The sequence below is a fragment of the Panthera uncia genome, chromosome E1 (assembly GCF_023721935.1).
Source record: "Panthera uncia isolate 11264 chromosome E1, Puncia_PCG_1.0, whole genome shotgun sequence".
NCBI lineage: Eukaryota > Metazoa > Chordata > Mammalia > Carnivora > Felidae > Panthera > Panthera uncia.
Genome location: NC_064814.1, coordinates 22,576,747 through 22,593,063, shown reverse-complemented (window position 1 = coordinate 22,593,063; position 16,317 = coordinate 22,576,747).

Genomic DNA, 16,317 nt, shown 5'->3' with positions numbered 1-16,317 from the left:
ATTGCTATTAGAGCCTGAAGCACATTCCTTAAATGTTTAAATATTTGAGGGCAGATTTGACTTTGGCCACGGTCAATTATCCTTCACAGTCTCAGCCAGGGAATCCCATTTGGATCCCAGAACTACAGTTGTCTACCATAAAGTAATAGGACAAATATTTCTACATATATAATAAAACCTTTTTAAAATACAAGAGGATTATGAATCTACATGTGAATGTCTGTTTTGCCTTTTTTTTCCCAACTGGCATCACTCACATAAATACAGAGCTTCTCTATGTGATGAATTGGGGAGCTGAATACGCATCAGCCGGGTACATATCCACTCAAGTCAGATACGCCAAGATCCGGTTGTATTTTGGAATGGAAATCATTCATTAGTACAGTGTCTTGGTATTCCTAAAAAAAATGCCTAGGGAGATAGTGATAAATATGAAGAAAGGAAAATAAAACACAAAGAATAAAATAAGAGAAAATGGAGGGAGAGAAAGAAGACAGAGGGTTTTGATAATAGGGTGGTGGGAAGGGATGGATAAAGGATCAGCAACACTCCGCAGCGGTCCTTCCATGATTTGGGGAATGGATCGTGTGATGATTAATTCCATGTGTCATCTTGACTGAGCCATGGTGGGGCCCACATATTTGGTAGAACATTATTCTGGGTGTTTCTGTAAGAGTGGTTTTAGATGAGTTTAACATTTAAATTGTTAGACTAAGTAACGTAGATTGCCCTCCCTAATTTAGCCGGGTTGGGGGTGGGGAGCTCATCCAATCAGTTGAAGGCCTGAATAGAACAAAAGGACTGACCTTCCCCCGAATAAGAGGGAACTCCTCTTACCTGACTGTCTTTAAATGGGGACATCAGTTTTTTCCTGCCTTCAGACTCAAGCTGAAACATCTGTTCCTCCTGGGTTTTGAGTCTACCGGCCTCAAAACCATTCTGGTTCTCAGGCATTCCTACTTGGACTGGATCTAAACCATCGGCTCTCCTGGGCCTTCAGCTTGCAGACTGCAGATCTTGGAACACGTCAGTTTCCATAATCGTGTGAGCCAATTCCTTTTAATAAAATTCCCTTTTTCTCTCTCTCTGTCTCTCTCTCTGTCTCTCCGTCTGCCTCTCTCCATACATCTAGAGATAGAGATAGAGATAGAAAAAGATCCTGTTGGTTCTGTTTCTCTGATGAACTCTGACTAATGCAGTTTGGCTACTCATAATGACCTTGTAGTCTGGAGTTTTGCTGACCTTGCCCTTCATAAATCTGCATCACCATATTAATGAATCTTGACAGATGAGAAACTCTAATCTCAATCAAAAGGAGCTGGGGAAGGGGTGGTGAGTAGGGCAAAGACTAGTACTGGCAACAGCTTTTTGTGGCTGCACGTCTGTGCCCATGGCTCCCGGGATTAGCACAATCAGCAGGTGGCTGGGGAAGGACATCTGAACCGGAAGAATCCTCTCCTTCCTCACTCTCACCCCCTGCACCTCTATTCTGTTGGGGAGCATTACAGATTTTTTAACTCTAACTGTGGAAGCGAATGCAGCTGCTCTTTGTAATTGTTTGTGAAACTGAGTTAAAGGGAGGTTGTTGTGGCTCTGCAGGTGCAATCATTAGACGCATCTATGCTGTGTAATTAACCTCATTTCCATGTGAATGTCCGTGGTTTATGCGCTGCTTAGAGAACTCACGCCATGATCATTACACTTACAGTCAATCCAATTAGACAAAGGTTCCCACACTTAGAGAAGGATCAGGACAAACCACAAGGGTAGGCCTCTCTCAAGAAGGTCTCTAGTTAAATGTCTCAAAATAAACAACTGTGGCCTAATTAATTGTATGGCAGGCCAAAGGAACACACCAAAGAACTACTTATGTGTCTGGATCCCAATCCTAGGGAGCCGCTTAATAGAATCTCCCTTTGTCCATACTTGCAGTGGCTTAGAGATGTGTACAAATGGGGGACGGAGGGCTGGTGTCTACCCTCCCACCCTCTGTCTTATCACAAACCCCGGTTGCCCAATAAGATATCCAGTGGCTTTATTTTGATTTATTTTATACCCTTTATGTTTTCAGAACAATTAGGGGAAAAAAAAAATCCATGGGTACTTCTCAGAGGAAGTTGGTCAGGCTGGCAAGGTTTTGCACAATATTTTATCAGAGCTACGGCTAGAGGGTGCCACCGAAGGATATTTTCCCTGGATGTCCCAGATTTATTGACTTCCTTTTCTTCTAAAGCTCTCTAAGGCTGCAGATCCAACCTCTCATTTTAAACATTCGTCATAATGTATGTGTTATGCGTGTCCATTCTTTCTCAGGAAGTTCGTAGCTGGATCCTTGAACATACCTTAGACTTCTGTTATCTCCCCAGAGACACCTAGCACCATGCTAGTAACTTCAGGGGAGCCCAGTAGATGCTTGGGGTGGGGGTGGGGGCTGTGCTAACTGATTAAATGGAAAGAACTGTGGCTTGTCAAATCACAGGAACCTACACAGGCTTTTTATATTCTAGAACACCTCTGAGACCTGCTTGAACCACAAAAAAGGCAGACTAAAAATAAAGGAAATTAGGAAAAGAGAATAACAACAACAAAAATACGTAAGGAGCTATAGCCCCTGGAAGAATGAGAGTTCATGATACTTTTGTGCTAAACTTCAGATAGACTGTGGCTCCTCGGAGTATACTGTCTGGACCGACAGCCGCGTCACTTGGCGTCTGTTAGAAGTTCCAAATCTCAGGCTCCATCCCAAAGCTACTGAGTGAAAGTCGACATTTTACAACTTCCAGGTGCTTCTTATGCACATGAAGTCAGAGAAACACTCAGCCTTAGGGCCTTAGAGCACCGCCGGTTCAAGGTTGAGTGACTCCCGGGACAGCTGCAGGGTTGTCCATGGTCCCTCAGAGCTCCTGCTGTCACTTTCTTATCTCCATCTTCTGCCATCCCTCTACAATTTTGTTTCTTATCTTCCTTTTTTTTTTTTGTTTGTTTTAAATGTGAGATCGTATCTTAGAGGAATAAATTTGGCATCTCCTCTTCCTCTCCATCACTTTCCTGTGTCTGTGGCCTCCTAACTGTACTTCTGAATCAGTCTTAGGAGCCACTTCTAGGAAGCATCTCCCAAGACTTTCAGGCCGGTTTGGCTCAAGTTTCGTTTCTTTTGCACTTACAGTACTTACCAGATACTCTTTTTTTTTTTTTTTTTTGTTAATATTTACCAGATACTCTTAAGTATTTATTTACTTATTTAAATGTCTGCCTCCCTCATTAGACTTAGAAACGCAGCATTTAGCATGGTATCTGGCATATAAATAATTGCGGCATGAAGGAAGGAAGCCCTTTGATTTCTGTACACGCCACACACAAATTAGTGTGTTCTTCAATATTTTGATTGGCTGTGACATTTTCTTTCAGTGTGTTCAAATGCTGTATTCAAATGCTGATGGCAGGAAAATACATATATAATTGTTTTCTTAAGAGTTTTGGCAGTGTCTCTCGAAACGATATAGTGAAATTATTTGTAGAGCTTTTTAAAAATCCTGATTCCCTGGGCCTACCCTGGAACAAGTAACATGGACTCTCTACGGGTAAGGCCCAAACGCAGGCATCTTTTTTTTTTTTAAACTTTTTTTTAAGTTTATTTATTTAATTTTGAGAGAGACAGTGTGCGGGGGTGGGGAAGAGAGAGAGGGAGAGAGAGAATCCCAAGCAGGCTCCACACTGTCAGTGCAGAGCCAATGTGGGGCTCAAATTCATGAACCGTGACATCGTGGTCTGAGCCGAAATCGAGAGTCGCATACTTAACCAACTGAACCCCCCAGGCACCCCCAAACGCAGGCATTTTTAAAAGCCCTCCAGGTGGTTCCAAAGTGCAGTCGTGGTGGAAAATCACTAATTGAAAAGATTAGTGGGAGTTAAACTATTATAATTAAAATAAGCTGGGGCAGTGGTTTCTGATGCACTCATCTCAAGAGTTTTCGTGGTTTTGTGGCTGTGTCTTAGCATCTGTGGGTTTCATGGGGTGGCCTCTGGAGGACCCTGAGATAGCTCAGGACACCTTACCCTCAGCCTTAATTTGAGCAGCCACTCTTCAACTGGCTTTGTAAATCCGACTTCTGTGAAGGATTGCCTTAAAGAATGGCTCTTGCTGCTGTTGAAAACAGACAAAAAAGCCTCTAAAGCACTCATTTAGGGACGAGCTAAAGGTGACAGAACATAAATAATTTATCATTTCCTTTCCCATTTGTTTACTTTGTCACTCTTTTCATTCAGGGATGTGTTTTTGAAGAACAACTGCTATCCCATCACTCAGCCTAACTCACCTCTTAAGAGTTTACGGAAAGTTTAAATGACCCTGTCTCAATCAGTGGTTTCAGGGAAAAGAATGTGAAGAATTAATTGAATTGATGCCAAACCCATAAAATGGTTCAGCGTAAAAACCGATAATTAAAAATTAAGTAGAAATAACACATGGTCGTTCATAAGCAATTTCATTTTTATTTTTTGTCAATAATAATTATGAAGCATCCATTATGCATAAAATACTAAATTAGCTTTGAGCAGTTTACAGTCTTATATATAATCCTATGTAACTGAAATTATATGTATATATATGTATATATATATATATATATATAGTGTATATGTATTTCATATATGTGCCTAATCTAAGCACAATTGGCAAGAAATGAGATTCTGTCCTACTGAAAGGAGCTTATTTTCAAGAGTCATGCTGATAAGTCTACATTTTTAAAGATGCTGTTTTAAAGAATATTTTTGTGGTACCTGAAGCAAATATGGCAGGAAGGTTAACGTTTTAAAAAATCTTGGTAGTTGCTAAAATGTTATTATTGCATGACTTTCTAGATGGTTAAAATATTAAGATAGGCAAAAGTAAACAAAATGCAAGAAAACAAAGAACAGTCAGGGAAGATTTATATGGGCGTGATATTGTTAAAAAAAAAAAAATTAAAATCGCACCAGCCATGTCTATCCCTCTCATATGACGATTGTCAGTTTCTGGCTGACTGAAAGTCTGTAACCTGCCGTTGAACCTCTCCAGTTCTGCTGTGGGAAGATTTTTCTGTAGGACAGGCCAAGGCAAGTCTAGAATGATTCCTGTAGAAGAGTTTAGGAGTGACTGTAATTTAGGAAAGTCCAAACTCCCAACCAGGCACTGTTGAGTATGCCCTTAGGAATGAGAGGCATGGTATGTGTTGGGTATTCTCTGGATCCCTGTCCCCATTGACTTCCCATCCTGCTCCTTCCTGCTTTACACCCCAGAAAGCAGCTCTTACGATGAATTTCAGCAGCTGGAACCCCTTTGTCCTCAGAAAAATACATTAAGTCAGAAACTCAAGTATCCTATTAAATCTGATAATTCTTGTCAGGGGAATGTTTCCCCATCAAGCCTCAAAGATATTCTGCAGCAATACCTATAACATGGGACTTAAGCCATGGAGAGTGTGAGGTCCAATTAATGAAAGTACTAATTACCTTCATAAAATAGTTGGTCTGGAGAAAAAATGTAAAGATAGATATAATTTAGTTTCTTTCCATTGGCCCACATAAGCCCAACCTGGGAAAATCTCACCTAGGCATCAGGTCTCTCAGTTGGTCCTAAAATTTCTTTCCTGATCCATAATTGCTAATTCACTTAAGTAAAAACAATATTTGGTCTCACAGGTGCCAACCCAAGTAAGCCATTGCTTTGCTTGGAGTGGCTGAAAAAATACAATTACATTACATTCATGAACATACCTCCTTCTTGAAAGAATGCAATTAACATTTGGAAAATGATTTGCTGCTGGATAATCTCAGTTTCTTAGTCCTAGAAAAAATATGAATAGTAAACCATACATTTTAAAAATGTACTGTATCACATAAAGACCTGGTCTTGATGCAAAAAAATAAAAATAATAAGTAATAATTATACCTTTTGCCTTATGGAACTGAAAAATCCTAACACCTTCTATTAGAATAAGCTGTTGAATACGTTGTTTTTACTTGACAGCTCCATCCAAAGAAACATCCACTCTTTGAGGTAACAAGTTTCTTCAAACAACTGCTGTTCCCAACAATGCCCTTATGGTAGAAAGTATTGCACCCCCTTCAGCAAATGTCACTAAAAGTCTGAATTTTATAAGTTTTTATCAATTCATTTGATCATTTGATCTGAAGTAAGACTGAGCAATAACATTAGTAATAGTTCCTGGGTAATAAAGCCATTTTGGAATTGGCATTCATGGAGAGGAAGTCAATATTTTAAAATAAGAACATTTAAATGAGTTTACTGGCTCTATTTTTAGACTCATATAATTATGTCTGCATTAAAACTCTGAATCTCTCGTTATGAAATAAATCAGATATAAATTATGCCTGCTGAAAATCTTTAAATGCAGTTAATTAGGGGAAAACAGACACTTCATTTGAGGAATGGACATGTGAACACCTTTTTGTCCTAACCACAGCTATGCTCTCTCATTGCTGACAAATCTGTGTCCAAGTTCGTCTCGTTCGTGCCTATATTTTTGTTAATAAAAATATAAATACTTTTTAAAAACAAGCAAAACTAAAATCAGCTTCATGACTAGTAGTAGGAGAATTGATGGATTTCTAATTCCTTGTAATTGCTTTATTATGTTCAGCCAGACAATGAGAGCCAGGTTTCCATAGCAAATTCAAGTTCTGAATCAAGTCGGAATAATTTATTATACTAAATCACTCTATATGAATGAAGTACATTTCATCTTTGGCAAACAAATGTTCAAAGCACATGGACCACTTTCTTAGCAAAGTTTACTTAGAACATTATGTAAACAAGGCTCTCTGTAGATTAGGACAAGAAAACAAGAAGAGAAAACTTCATCATTTTCATTATGTGTTACAGACTAGACACATGTCTCTGCTCATGATCATGGATGTGTGTGAATATTCACATATGACTGTTGGACTGAGAGTATGTTTAGATGAGCACTGACTCATTAACCCATCATCAAACAATACCTGATGAGCACATTTATCTTGATTTTAACTGCCATGAAGATAGGGCCAGGAACCTTAGATTTATCTTCTCAAAATCTCTAAGAAAGACTTGAGCAGAAATTTTAAGGACTTGAATAAAAAACATGTTTCAGTAGTTTTTAAATATATTTTTGATGAAGGATTTTGGAGCCAATTTCAGTCATTATATCATTTTAATTATAAATACTTCAGTATTTGTAATACAGGTTTTTCAAGGCATTTAGTACCGTGGCAAGATGCTTATGATATAATTCTAATGGACTATTTTAACAGAATATGGATTCCAACATTTACAAAACACTGACATCTGGAAGTTGGGAGAATTTGCTATTTGAATGTTACCAGAAGGATCAGGTTCATTTGGGGGAAAAGTCTCATCTTCGCAAGGTAGAAAAAGGAAACATACTTGCATGGAATTTTAGGTGACACTTCCTATTAAATAGACATCTCCAGGTGAGAAACACAAGTCTAATATTTTCATATTTGTTGACTTTTATTGTTAAATTAGACTATGCCTCTCTAATTCCTAAGCATCATCAGTAAGAATCACTCAGTATTGTTCACAAGAACCACCAAAGTAGCCAATTACTTTATTTTTGAATGGTCTTCATCAATATATTATGAACTCATTCATTTAACATTTTTGAGCATTTTGTTGCAGGAAACTGTATTAGGATCTAAGGAAATAAAATGAACAGAACATTGTTCCTCATATAAGGACTTTGTAATATAGGGTTATCAGAAGCATATAAAGAAATTACCACCACACTGTAGGCTTAGTTCCGTTGAATTAGTCATTATAGAAAAAAGGAGGTAACACACAAGACAGGATTATTGACTCTTCCCTGAAAAGGGAACCCACGAAGTCTTCCCAGTGAGATGTCAGAGTTGATTTCAAATACACAGAATAGCACCTTTCATATAGTACAGGGGCACTAAGTATTTTTGAATTTTTTTTAGAATAATATAAAATGTATAAATTATATGTTATAACCAAGTCCATATGGAAGATTTGCCTGATTCAGTATTTTTAAAATGTATTTTAGGTTCAATAACTTTGCAAATAATTCACTGGGGTCTTCTCAGCGTATGGTTTTAAATAAGGATATAGTCAGATTTTATTGTTAAAAATGTATTGGCTTTGGGGTAGTAAGACTGGCAGACTGAAGATAGAAACTTAAGACTGTTATAAATCCAACCAAAGGACATGAGATTATTTTGTCAATGAAGAGTTCTATGTTCAATAACGCTAAATCCCAGACCTGGGACATTATGTGTTCTCATTTCAGTATCCTGGGGTCATCCTGATAAGCTTATTTTTCTGCACATGAGGTTTGGAGCAGGGCTATTATATCTCCACAAGAAAGAGCAACAGCTGAACCTCATCATAACCCTGTGTTTCGTGTGTCGATTTTTGCTTTAGGGACATCCCATATATTTGCTTGGTGAGCTTTTACCTGCAAGGTTAACAAGGTCAGTGCGTGTCAAAAGCAATTATTTTCATTTGAGATTTATTTCCCTATGGGTAGCCTTAAGATATTCAAGTTACTAATGAGGGCATTGAAGTTAGGGTTTAAGTATATTATTAAGAGAAACATGACTGCCTGGAGAATAGCCATGATACATAGTTTAGCCACATCAAATCCCCTTTAGGAGACGTAAGTGTATGAAGGTGCGTGTGTGTGTGTGTGTGTGTGTGTGCGCGTGTGTGTGTGTGTGTGTGTGGGATGGGTGGAGAACATACACATGTATATGTATTTGTGAACCTAAAGCCAAAGATTGATACTTCATTTTTGATCTGTTGACCTTTCCCCAAGACAGGCAGTTTTGTTGGTTTTACCTTGTTCTAACACTAACTTTAATCTGTCTAAAATCATAAAATAATCTTACTTTATTCTGTCTGCTGGGTTTGATCGAAATAGGTCTTTCTACCTCACTATACTATATAATCCCCAGAGCCAAAAATGTCACTTTGTAGTATTTATGTTCGTATTCTATGCTTTTGTGCTCATTCTCTGTCCTTCAGAGTCTTGACTTGCATATTGTAAACACTCAAAGTTTAAACCTTATAAGAAGAACTTCTCAAACTGTGTGTATGCGGATTCCCTGAAAATCCTGGTAATAGACAGATCTTGCCTCAGTAGGTCTGGGGTGGGGTGTATTCTAAGAAGCTCACAGGTCACGCTGATCTTGCTCATCTGTAGATCATGTTTTGAGTAGTAAAGGTCTACAGTGTACCTCACTTTGGTTCCCCAGTGAGCTCAGACCCATTTCTATCTACTATGAAAATGAAGTCATTCATGAAAGAGAGTACAATTGGGATCACATTTGGTTTTAAGTTTGGGTGTTAATATTATACCAGGATTCACATATGGATATTATTGTTGTTTCCTTCAAAATGATTACCAACTACTTTTCCAGTGTGCAAATTCTGCTTTTGGAATTATCTGTAGAAATTCAAAGATGAGGAGTCACTCACTCATTCATTCATTCATTCATTCATTCATATTATGATTCGACAGATGTTTACCAAGAGCCTAAAAAATCGTAAGTACTGTACTAGATTCTTAGGGACACATGGATGAGTAAAGGAAAGCTGTTGCCCTTAAGTACTCAAGGAGGTCAAAGAGGAGGCAAGTAGTCAACAAACAATAATGTTTCAACTTAATAAATAAAATGTGTATTTTGAGCATATTTGTTTTCTTAAACCAAATAAAAGTCATTTGGAATTAAAATTGGCATAAAATCTGGTAATGCATTTCCTTATGGAAAATAAGTTGTGGCTGTGAAGTAGTGAAACTTTTTCTTGACTGTCTTATAGCTTGATTCAGCATGCACTTAGAATTGGGTTAGGAATGGCATTTTGGAATATGCCTATAGCACCACAATAACTTCTTTGAAGAAAACTATCCATAAGTAGTAGCATCATGATTGTGGCAGAAATAACTCCATTATTTCTTATTTAAATATGTTTATCTCATAAGCTATGGATTTGGATGTGTGTGTATCTGTATGCACACATAATGCCCTATGCCAAATTTAATAATATTTAATACTTCACTCAGTGTGTTACTGGTTTTTGCAAATAAAAGACTGTACTTTATGAATTCTTAATCCACACCTCATATATCGCTTAAAGGTGGGCGACCATATAATTTAGTATCCAAAATGAAACCCTTTAGGGTAAAAGGCTGCGCTATTAATATTTACACCAGGATAGTGGGCACAATGAGGACTGTTCTGGGGCAATCAGGACATAAGATCTTTTAACAGAAAGACCGAAAATTACTAAATAAAAATATCTCTGGTCTGGTCTTTTCAGTATTTTAGAATTAACTTACTAAAACATTATAATTTTTCTGAATAAATTATATTTGATAAATTTCTGTCTACATTTCAGAGAGTGTTGCTGGTGAGGGAGTTCTGGATTTTCCTGTTTTCTCCTGGCATCAGTCCTCCGTAATGGATTTTGTCCCAAACAGGGGGCACTAGGGTTTTCTTGTGGACAAAATCGCTTTTTTGGAAACAATAAAAAGGCTTTGTGGGGGAAAAAAAAATCTCCCACATTTAATAATTTGTTTTTTGAATTTAGCAATTATTTTCAGAATATGACTACTGGATACTGTATGATTTAACAGAGATTTTTAGGGGAAAATCTATAGAATTTTTAAAAGGTGGAGGATACTTCTTAAGGGTATACCTACATAAGTTGATGGTTGAAGCAGCCTATCTGGAAGAGTCATTTGATCAGTGGTTAATTTTTTATATTTATGTGTGAACTGCTTTATGAATGCAGGGCATTATTTTATAATTTACAGCTGTATTTGGCCAGACATTCTTGAAAAGGGGTAGGGTATGGATTGTACAGCTCTTTCATTAAATCTTGAAAAAATTATATTGAAATACACTAAAAGAAAGAAAAAAAAAAGAATAACTCACTGGGGCTTAATAGCTTATTTCTGTAAGTATAGAAAGAAAAGAAAATGTTGTGGCCAGTTTTCTCTAAATTCTGAATACACAATAGAATGAAACCCATTTTTTCAATTAAAATTGAAATTCAAATTTTAATTGGAAAGTTGTTTTGCTTTTGCCTCAAACTGGCCTTACCTTTCACAACCTTCTATTTGATACTAATTTTTCATAAAATTAAATTTCCCCACTTATTTGAATTTTCCGTTTGTCTCTCTGCTGTAATGGAACTCTGACACTGTAACAGGTTATTTTTCACTGTTACTTTTGAAAAAGTGCTACCCGGGGGCGCCTGGGTGGCGCAGTCGGTTAAGCGTCCGACTTCAGCCAGGTCACGATCTCGCGGTCCGTGAGTTCGAGCCCCGCGTCAGGCTCTGGGCCGATGGCTCGGAGCCTGGAGCCTGTTTCCGATTCTGTGTCTCCCTCTCTCTCTGCCCCTCCCCCGTTCATGCTCTGTCTCTCTCTGTCCCAAAAATAAATAAAAAAAGAAAAAAAAAAAAAAAAAAAAGAAAAAGTGCTACCCGTATGTAGTTCCTCTGTTTAAAACAAAATAGATTGAATAAATGGTTAAGTAAAAATGCCAACACATAATTGACATCCAAAAGACCCGATTGATGTAATCTTTTTTTTCTATGTGGAAGTATGCAATTCATCTATTCTAATATTATTGTAGTGCTTTGTTCAAGTGTGAATGCTTAGTTTGATTTTTGGGCTGTGGTATCCTATTGTCCTTTTATCCTTTTCTATCCTTTTACCCATCAGGTCTTCATCTGTTCTTTGGAAATATAACTTCCTTTCACAATGCCGATGATTAATTTCTTTGTCTCATCATTTATCTAAAATTGTATTCCTCTTTCAACTTTTCTCATCTTCACATTTTTTTCAGTTCTTAAACAACAGATTTGTGTATAGTGTATGATACATTTGAATTTAGCACACATAGGAAAACCATCCAAACTCTGTATAGTGGGTGACTTTAGGTATAGCTAGTTCAGAACTTGTATCTCATAGCCTCTAGTTTTAACATTAGTTGAACATAAGAAGATTGAAATGTGTGACGTAAGCCATAATTTTTTTAATAGAACAGAAAGAATAATATTATGGGTGGCCTATATCTATGATCCTAAGATTTATGGGATTTGGATGGAACAATATTTATCCATCACAGACTACATTATTTTGTTCATCAGTAGACCGCGAGCATTATAGACTCTCTGAATTATTAACTTTGCCTTCTCTGACCCTTTGGCCTCATTTTCAGTTTCAGATTTTTATTTAAATTTTAGTGAGATTATGCAGTGGATTGTCACAATTTTTCCAACTTTTGCCCTATTTGTAGAGAACCCTAAATATCATATCAGAAGACAGTGAACTATATTTATTTAAAAGGGCCATAGGTATTGGACCTTGAAAGAGGTGTGTGTGTGTGTGTGTGTGTGTGTGTGTGTGTGTTTCAGCTACTATTTTCTTTTTTAAAAAAAATTTTTTTTTCAACGTTTTTTATTTATTTTGGGGACAGAGAGAGACAGAGCATGAACGGGGGAGGGGCAGAGAGAGAGGGAGACACAGAATCGGAAACAGGCTCCAGGCTCCGAGCCATCGGCCCAGAGCCTGACGCGGGGCTCGAACTCACGGACCGCGAGATCGTGACCTGGCTGAAGTCGGACGCTTAACCGACTGCGCCACCCAGGCGCCCCTCAGCTACTATTTTCAATGCATGGACAAAGAAACAGCTCTTAGGTTCTTACTTTTGTCAAAATTTATCCAGACACCCCTGGAGAAAAGACACTATGTCAGACTGTTAAAGTGAAACTTATTTATACTTGTTCATTATGTCATCTCAATCATCTCAAAGTCAATGCTAAGTGATTCCTCATCGTCTATTCTTGAAAGTTGACTCGTTTTATGGGGTTTGACCATTTACCTTGGAATATGATTCTTTGGTTAACAAGGATTCTATTTTAGAAAAGATAGTCTCCCTCTTGAAACCTCCACAGGTAGCCAGTTTAATAGACATCTTGTTTTCCTGGGCATTGCAGTGATCGACAACAACAGCACCCGCCCCCCACCCCTGCCTTGGCCATTATAGGGCCAATCCTAAAGAAGGCAACATTTGTTTCACTGTCCCTCACATCCTGACATTGATCCTCAAAAATCACACCCCTGTTCTACAACCATACCCTTGGGAAAAATATTGTTCATGATTTCCCAGTGGCTGAAACTACTCTTACCTCCTTTTTTCTATTTTCAAATTTCCATTATCCCAGTGTCCTTTCCTCAGAGGAAAATTCCTGAGGATGACAGTTTGCTAAATGTTTTTCAATTCTTTTTATGCCCCTGGTCAAAATCGCTTATAAGATATCCTGGATCATGATTTTATTTTGACCATATAACTTGAAAAATTTGCCTATTTGTCTCATGTTAGGCCTCCCCCACTGTTATAGTGATGTTCGGAAGACCACCTTATAAAACTCTTCATAGCCTTTGAATGTAGATGAGAAATTCTAATTTTGCTGTTATTTGATCTTACTGCCGTCTCTGGCAGCCGACTCCATAATCCCTTTCTTCATCATTAATGAAAACTCAATCAATGGAGTCTAAATTAAGGAATCCATTTAATTAGATAACAGAGATACCAAATGGAATAACCAGTTCTTGTGTTGCCAGAAAGTGTTGGACTCTCTTTTTCAGCCTAGAATACTCATGTCAATAAATGTATATTTTACACTTCTGCCAAATGCTACTTTTTATCCCAGGAGATTTATTAACACAGATTACGTTTTCTTACACTCTGGAGGCAACTTCATTCCCTTTATAGGAGTGCGGGATATGCCCTTAGAATAAATTAATTTCTGAATATTAAATAAAATGCAGGAAATTCATGTGTCAAGTTATAAAGAGTCACCATTTAATTAAGCACTTACTTTATGTTATGCACTATGATAAATGCTTTCTATACATAATCTTGTAAATGAACTCAAATCTCTGTGTGTATTCTTCACCATTGTACAAAGAAGGAAACCAAGAAAGATAAGTTAATCAATACACAGTTAATAAATAGAAGTGGGTTTCAAATCGTGATCTGTTTGAATCAGTATGTCATGGTTAGTCTATCGGGGTCATCGTTAAGGTATTTTTTTTCATGTATCACTTTCTCTAACTGGCAGATATCTTATGCTTACAAGGCTGGGCAAAATAAGACTGCCTCTTATTCTGTTCTTTTACTTCTCCCCTTTACTCATGACTTACTCTTGTTCTTCATACCCCCATATTTCCTCTTTGCCTATGGCTTACAGTTGCTGAAGGCATGCAGTGGCAACCCTAAGTACCATTGTTATTGGTATTTATGGCTAAGTATGATAAAAAGTTACACTAAATTAACAACATCTCATTGCTGCTTTTTCTCTTAGCGCATAAAAAAAAAAAAAATGGGGCCCAAATATGTTGTATCCGTGAAGCCTGATTCTAGTCATAAGTTCCCCTAGACTTTGTAGTGACCATGATGTAAACACACACACAGCATTGTGGTCAGGAAACTTTGGTCTGAGTCCTGTGAAATTTGAACTTCCTTTGGGGCTTCTCCATTTACATAGGTAAACGGGAATGCAAGGAAAGGTGTCTCAGTGGCTGAAATGTCCCACAGGCTGCAAGGTAAAAATGGTACCAGGAATCCTTCCTACCTAAGACAGGACCCTGGATGCTCAAAGTAGTTCTCAGTTTTTAATGTGCATGAATAGCACCTTGGGATCTTATTAAAATGCAGATTTTGATAGACTAGATCTGGCATAGCACCCAAGACTGCATTTCTAACAAGCTCTCAGGAAGTATACGTGCTACTGGGCGGTTGAGCAGACCCTCTCTGCCCACAAATTTATTCCGATTCTACCATCCTCAGCACACGCATCATTAGCTTGCACTGTAGCCAATAGCAACGGGCTCATTTCTGTGCATTTGAGGGTAATAACACGTGGTCATTGCCATCACGCACTCAAATCAGAGTGAAGCTTTGTGCATATGCCCAAATAACTCCAGCTGAATTTTATCAGTCGATCTGGAAAAGAGACACTGATTGGTATTCCTGCATGGCTCCTCAAACTGAACCCTGCATCTTAGAATGAAGATTCTTGTTAAAAAATGAGAGCATCTTTTTTTTTTTTTTTTTACCGTTTAAAAAATTTCTTTCTGTATTGTGGTATTCTCCTTCCTGGACCAATTAAATGCCAACATTCCCTCCAGACAAGGCTGTATGATTGAGAAAGTATTTAAGATTAACCTAAAAAGAATTTTAAGAGAAAAAAAAATCTAGTTTTCATGGTGATCCTAGGCATCAACAGCTATTTGTTGCATAGGAGAATTCTGCAAGGAAACAGGGACTTGATTTGGGGCTTGTGGATATAAGGCATCAGTACCCACACTGCAGTAAACGGCGAAGTGCCTGTCATGGTTAAACATACGTGTCGATTTGGCCGGGCACAGGTGCCCATTTCTTCCGTCAAACAGTAGTCTAGATGTTGCTGTGAAGGTATTTTGCAATGTGATTAACATTTACAATCAGTTACTTTTAAGTAAAAGAAATTTCCCTTGATAATGTTGTTGGGACTCATTCAATCAGTTGAAGGCCCCAAGAGCAAACCACTGAGGTTTCCCTGAGAGGAAAGAATTTAGCCTCAAGACTGTAACATACTAATCCTGCATGAGGGGCTGGCTGGCTCAGTGAGTGGAGCAGGCAGCTCTTGATCTCCAGACTATAAGTTCCAGCCCAGTGTTGGGTATAAAGAGTACTTAAAAAATGTTTTTTTTACATTTATTTATTTTAGAGAGACAGAGAGAGACAGAGCAAAAGTGGGGAGGGGCAGAGAGAGAATGAGACACAGAGTCCGAAGCAGGCTCCAGGCTCTGAGCTGTCAGCACGGAGCCCGACACAGGGTTTGAACTCACAAACTGATCATGACCTGAGCTGAAGTCGGGTGCTTAACTGACTAAGCCACCCAGGTGCCCCCAAAAATAAAATATTTAAAGTTTTTTTAATGTGTTTTTTTTTTTTTTTTTTTTTAAGACAGAGACAGATTGCAAGCAGGGGAGGAGCAGAGAGAGAGGGAGACACAGAATCCAAAGCAGGCTCCAGGCTCTGAGCCGTCAGCACAGAGCCCCACGCAGGGCTCGAACTCACAGACTGTGAGATCATGACCTGAGCTGAAGTCGGACGCTCAACCGACTGAGCCACCCAGGCGCCCCCAAAAATAAAATATTTAAAAAAGAAAAGAAAAAAAATCCTGCATGAGTTTCCATTGTGCTGGGATGCCCTGCAGATTTCTTCTTCTTTTTTTTTTT